The sequence below is a fragment of the Vigna radiata genome, chromosome 11, assembly GCF_000741045.1.
Source record: "Vigna radiata var. radiata cultivar VC1973A chromosome 11, Vradiata_ver6, whole genome shotgun sequence".
NCBI lineage: Eukaryota > Viridiplantae > Streptophyta > Magnoliopsida > Fabales > Fabaceae > Vigna > Vigna radiata.
This window is the reverse complement of record NC_028361.1, coordinates 11,024,316-11,030,569: the sequence shown is the minus strand read 5'-3', so window position 1 is coordinate 11,030,569 and position 6,254 is coordinate 11,024,316. Positions and strand designations below refer to the sequence as shown.

General features: G+C 30.0%; 1 long non-coding RNA gene across 1 annotated transcript; it reads left to right on the top strand.

The window, feature by feature from the left end:
• Positions 1–10: 10 nt before the first annotated feature.
• Positions 11–3,168, top strand: LOC106777132. Its single transcript, XR_001376922.2, has 2 exons — positions 11–548; positions 2,700–3,168. It is a non-coding gene; the product is annotated as an uncharacterized LOC106777132 (long non-coding RNA).
• Positions 3,169–6,254: the final 3,086 nt, after the last annotated feature.

Below are 6,254 nucleotides of genomic sequence, written 5' to 3'. Positions count from 1 at the left end.
CTATTTTTCCACCCACTTTTTTATAAAAATATATTTTATTTAACACTTTCTTCATCCTTAACTCTATAAATACCCATCTTCTCTTCACTTCATTTTCCTACACTTACTTATACATTTCCATAATATCCATTTTTCTTCTCTTTCTCTCTCACACACATATCTTCCCACATATTTTTTTTACACACTTACTTCACTACACACACTTACTTACACATTTCCATAATATCCATTTTTCTTCTCTCTCTCTCTTACACCATATATCTTTCCAAACATTTCTTCTTTCTCATATACACATTTTTCCTACACATTCTTTTCCCACACCATTTTCTTACACACATTTTTCCTACACATTTTTCNNACACACATTTCTTACACCACATATCTTCCCACATATTTCTTCTTACACACACAATTACATAATATCCATCTTTTTTCTCTCACACCTTACCAAATTTCTACTCCAAGTTCATCTTCTTCACCTTCCATCTANCTCNCCTCACAACTTGTTGCAATTAAAGTTTTTCTACATCATTCAAACCTTCAATAAGGTACANATATTCTTCTTATCCCATTATGCATTTTGATAATTTTTTTTAGTTTATAAATTTATTTTATTTTTCTACTTTATGTTTTTTACATTTTTTTCATAAACCTTTCAACTTATCTCTCTTTCTTAAAATAAAAAATAAAAAAAAATACAAAACTAAAAAGCCACAAAAATAATTTTCCACTTGTTTATATAATTCAAAAATACCAAAAAAATCATGAAATCTTCAAAATAAAAAAAAAATCAACTCTTTTTTCAAATCGTTTATTTTTTGGACCCTCTGCTTGGCAATGGTCAAATTTTAATTTTTTGTTATCGACCCTCTGCATGGCAATGGTCGCATCTTAATTTTCTGCAATATTATCGAAATTTTAGCCAGAACTACGTGATCCTTGATTCTCCATCAAAAGTGGAGATACGTAGGAGCAAGGCAAGTCCTTGTCAGGTTCACTTTCCCAAAAATCCAAACATTTTCCAAATGAATTTTCTTAACAATTTTACAAAAAAATAAAAAATATATTTATTGTTTCTTTATAATTTTATTTTCGAGGATGATTAAACATTTTGAAGACCACATCTTTTTCGCATATTTAATTAAAGGTACTGCTTTCGGGCAGGCGTTGTGGGGTGCTAATACCTTCCCCACACGTAACCGACTCCCGAACCCAATCTTTGATTGCCGTAGACCGTGCCTTACTATATTATGGTTTTCCTGTAGTTTTCCAAAATAAACTATGGTGGCGACTCCAAACTTCTTTTTTTGAAAATCGCGTTTTCCTTTTTTGGATCGTCGTCGTCCCGTCGCGATTTTCCGGTTGCGACACCAACTATTTAAAATTCATGGACACATCATGTCCTTGGGTGACCATACTTTGAAGTTGTTGTATCTGAAATGTAACTCTGAAATTTATTGCCATCGTTTGCATCTTACCTGGTGTTCGGTTGAAAATTTGGTGTGTTTTCTAAAGAAATTGGGTACATATGATTGTTGAATGATGTAGCCCTAATAACTATATGCTGATCCGTGATTTGTGAATGAGTGAATGAGCTTGGCTGCCATCTAAGTACTACTACACGTTTTCTGTGAGATGTGAAATATGCATGAGTTTAATTGGTAATATCAATTGAACTTCACGTTTTGTTGGAGTAAGGGTATGTGTATTGCAAAATTTTGAGATATATGTTCAAAGGAGGAATAAATAATTGAAAAGAAATGACATAGATCCCAGAATTGGCCATGCCGTGTTGCTTCTCAAATTTTAAAATTTAGTATCTCACTTTAGACACTTTTCATGGTACAAAGTTTGATTCTTGTAGAAGAGTGCAGAATGTTATTCCTTCTTGGATCTTGTTTACTTTTGTATGTTGCCATACTTTAGGCACTTTTTTGTTAATTTATTAAAGTTATTGATTTTAATTAGTCTAGCATTTTTTTCCCATAAGTCATGCACCTGTGTCAGGATTGGCCATACCTTCCAAGTACTAGTTTTATTTTGAATACAATTCATCTCAATATTATTTTTTTACCACTGAATGGATGTCTGAAAGTAATAATTCATGACTATTTTAAGATGAGAATGGTTCACATAAATGTAGTTGAGTAGGTCTGGCATGTTTCATATCTTATGACATATAAGATTTCTATCACTCTAAATTTTTAGATGGACACGTTAAGAACCAAACCATGTATATAATTGTTTTTGTAAACTTGAAGCATGAAAGTTTAACTAGTGGTGTATTTTATTTAAGCCATGATGATTTTAGAAGTATATATATATTTAGTGCAGTATTTGGGTTGTAACAACTTTTTTTTTTTAATTATTTCTTATATGATAACTTTCTATTATGGTTTGATACATGTGGTACAATTCTCCCATTCTAGCATATTTTTATTAGGATGCGGTCTATTCATTTATTCTTCTCCATTTATACATCTAACTCAGATAGCTTAGTAGATGGAAAACTGTGGTCATACAAGTATGAACCTAAACTAGAAATAATTGCATTATGGATAGTTTCGTTACCCTTATTTGGTCTCCCATTTCTGATTAGATTTTTTTAGTTTGTTGATGATTAAATCTTTGTTTTGGTATTCACTATAACATGAACTCAATGAGGAACCTCTTGATCTATAGTGTTTTTGTTTTCTTAGGTTTGTCCATTCTTGAGTATTTCAGAAAATACGTTATCAGGGCCTTTCATGGCCTTGGTCATACCAATGTCGGATGGGTGAGTTCATTGTTTTATCTCCCTCATTATATTAGTTAAGTACAAAACTAATAGGTCATTGTTTTCATGGTTTTGCAGTTCAATGATTTCCTTAATACTATATTTTTTTCTTCTTCAATGGTTGCATTGATTGTTGTTGTGTTTTTGGACAACACTCTTGATTACAAGGATAATGTCAAAGATAGGGGAATGCGATGGTGGACTAAGTTCAGAACATTTAAAGGAGACAATTGAAATGAAGAGTTTTACACCCTCCCTTTCACCCTCAACCGTTTTTTTTCTCCATCCAAAGACTAAAGAGGGAAAAACATGTATTTTCTGAAAGCATAAGTGGTTCTTGCGATTTCAGTTTTTTTTATATTAATATAAGAGAAACTTTATTTGTTCATTCATTCTTTCTCATATTTTTATTACTCTTCTGAAATTTAGTTATTATCGGTAATTATTATTCATGGAAAAATATGTGACATTATTATTATCAGAAGATTAATAACAAAGGATAAATGATATAGTCTTTTCTTTAAGTAAAAGAAAAATTAATGTGAAGTTGTTGAAAAGTTGAGTGAGAGAGTATGAATCTGGTTTGGGAGATTTAGCACATTATACATAGGTGCTACAGTTTGAATTATCCTCTTTGGTTTGCTGCTTTTTGGTACCACATGAAGATAGCACTACAAAAGTTTATGTAATGTATTTTAATTAATTTTTTACTTTACTTCTTTTAAGCTCTTGTGGTGTTCCTTTCCTTTCAGGGCGATGTCCTTCAAGTGTTTTAATTTTGACCAAAACAAAACATAGAATTCTTCTTACAATTTTAAACTTGAAATTATATTTACTAGTTCACTAACTTTAATTCTTGAAACTTTTATTGATTACATAATCATGTGGATCTTAAATATTTTAATATAAATATGAATAAATATTTAAATTGTTTCTTAAAAGATAAACAAAAAGTGTTTAATTAAAACTCTCGTAAATAAGTTGTTAAAAATTCACAAGTTTGTTTTTTATTATGTTCAGACATTGATCATGACATTTATATCGAACTTCATTTCCAAAGAACCTTTCTTTGTAAAACTCATGGTGCAGAAAACGCATTGGGAGCAAAGGCCAAATAAGTGGAGAGTTCAGACAAAATTTTTGCACATGAGGGTCATGTTAAAATGACATTGATTTTTAAGTGAACCAATTTTTTTTAAAACTTATTAGACATACAAGTTATCTTCAGGCATTGATTATCACATTTATACCGAACTCCATGGCCAAGGAACAATTCTTTGTAAAACTCATTGTGCAGAAACAACATTGGGAGCAAAGGACAAATAAGTGGGGAGTTCAGACAAAGTTTCTGCACACAAGGGTCATCTGTTAAAATGACACTGATGTTTAAGTGAACCAATTTTTTTTAAGACTTACTGGACATACAAGTGATCTTCAGGCATTGATTATCACATTTTCATCCAACTACATGGTCAAGGAACCATTCTTTGTAAAACTCATTGTGCAGAAATAACACTGGGAGCAAAGGCCAAATAAGTGGGGAGTTCAGGCAAAGTTTTTGCACATAGTGGTCAACTATGAAAATGACATTGATTTATAAGTGATCCAATTTTTTTTAAGACTTATTGGACATACAAGTGATCTTGAAGTATTGATTATGAATTTATATCCAACTCTAAGGCCAAGGAACAATTCTTTGTAAAAATCATTGTACAGAAACAATACTAGGAGCAAAGGCTAAATAAGTGGGGAGTTCAGGCAGAGTTTCTGTACATCGGGGTTATATGTGAAAATGACATTGATTTTTAAGTGAACCATTTTTTTAAGACTTATTGGACATACAAGTGATGTTAAGGCATTGATTATGACATTTATATCGAACTTCATACCCAAGGAACAATTCTTTGTAAAACATATTGTGGTGTAAAAGTAATACTGGGAGCAAAGGGCCAAATAAGTGGGGAGTTCAAGCAAAGTTTTTGCACAGACATGTCAACTTTCAAAATGACATTGATTTTTTAATGAACAATTTTTTTTAACACTTATTGGACATACAAATGATCTTTAACCATTGATTATGACATTTATATCCAACTCCAACGAACCATTCTTTGTAAAACTTTGAAATTGCCATTGATTTTGAAGTGTACAATTTAATACATAAAAATATTACTTATTTCTTGAGTGTGACAATAGGTTAACATAAATGTTTCATATTATTAAAATGATTTTAATTTGTTATACAAAGAAAATTACAAGTACTAATTGCTTTTCTTAGTATTTATGTAAATTCACTTTATAATTTGTCTATTCTCATGTCATTGATCTATTTTTTTTTAAATATATATAATTTTTTTAAAAAATATTTCAAAATATATAGAGTATTTTTTCAAAAGAAAATAAAAAATATTGGTTTAAACCTACATTATTTATTGTTTCTATTATATACAAAAAAATATACAAAATATTAAAAAAATGACAAACAAAGATCTCAAAAAGAATATTCATTACTTTACATTGAGTCGTCAAGTACATATCATGAGAAGACATTGTTTTACAAGATATTAAAGCAAACAAATCACTAAAAGGGTATTGGGCACAAAAAGAAAATTGGGCATGCTCAACATTGTTATAAAAGTCCTTTATGGCCTTTTCACTCTTGAGTTGTCTCCCTCTCTAAAGGAGATTTTCTTCCTTCTCCTTCTTAATTCATCTTTAAGTCTCTCTAGATGTTTCTCCAAAATCTAGCAATCATAAATAACAAGTAAAATTAAGACAAATAGAGTTGCTCATAACAAAATAGGTAAAATTATGGCAGTGAGTTAAAACAAAACTACAGTTTCAAATAAAGATATATTCTTGTATCCTTTTCTTCCTTCATCACTTGTTCACCAGTTGTATTAGGTGTTGAACTTTTCCTAGTATACACCATGAAATTTTTACAAGGAAATTCCAACAACAATAGTAGTTTAGAAACAAATATAAACACGAACAACAAAGTAATGGAGATTGGAAAAATAAGCACATGTTAGACATGTTAATCAAGAATTTCCAGTCAAATATAGCTTAAATTTATCAAATGATTTCCCTCCCATTTTTAGCTTTTTATGAGCAAAACTTTGATTCATTGTCATCCTAATGAAACTTTTTACAAAAATCATTGCTCAATCTTGATATTATTAAAGTATGAGCAAATCAATCAGATTGATAAACCAATTGAATTATAGAAGAAAAGTTATAGCTCAAAAGAACAGAGAAAAAACATAAATTAAAAGATCATGAAAGAATCTTTTGCTTGACATGTAGTGCCATGACACCAGTTGTGAACTAAGTCATTGGATGAGCAGAAGCAGATAACACATCAATTACCTTATAAGCATAATCTGCAATAAAAACTAATAATAAGTCCAAGAATAAACACAAACTCAAGTACACAAGAAACAAGCCAACAAATTTTATGTTAAAATCTTCTAGACAC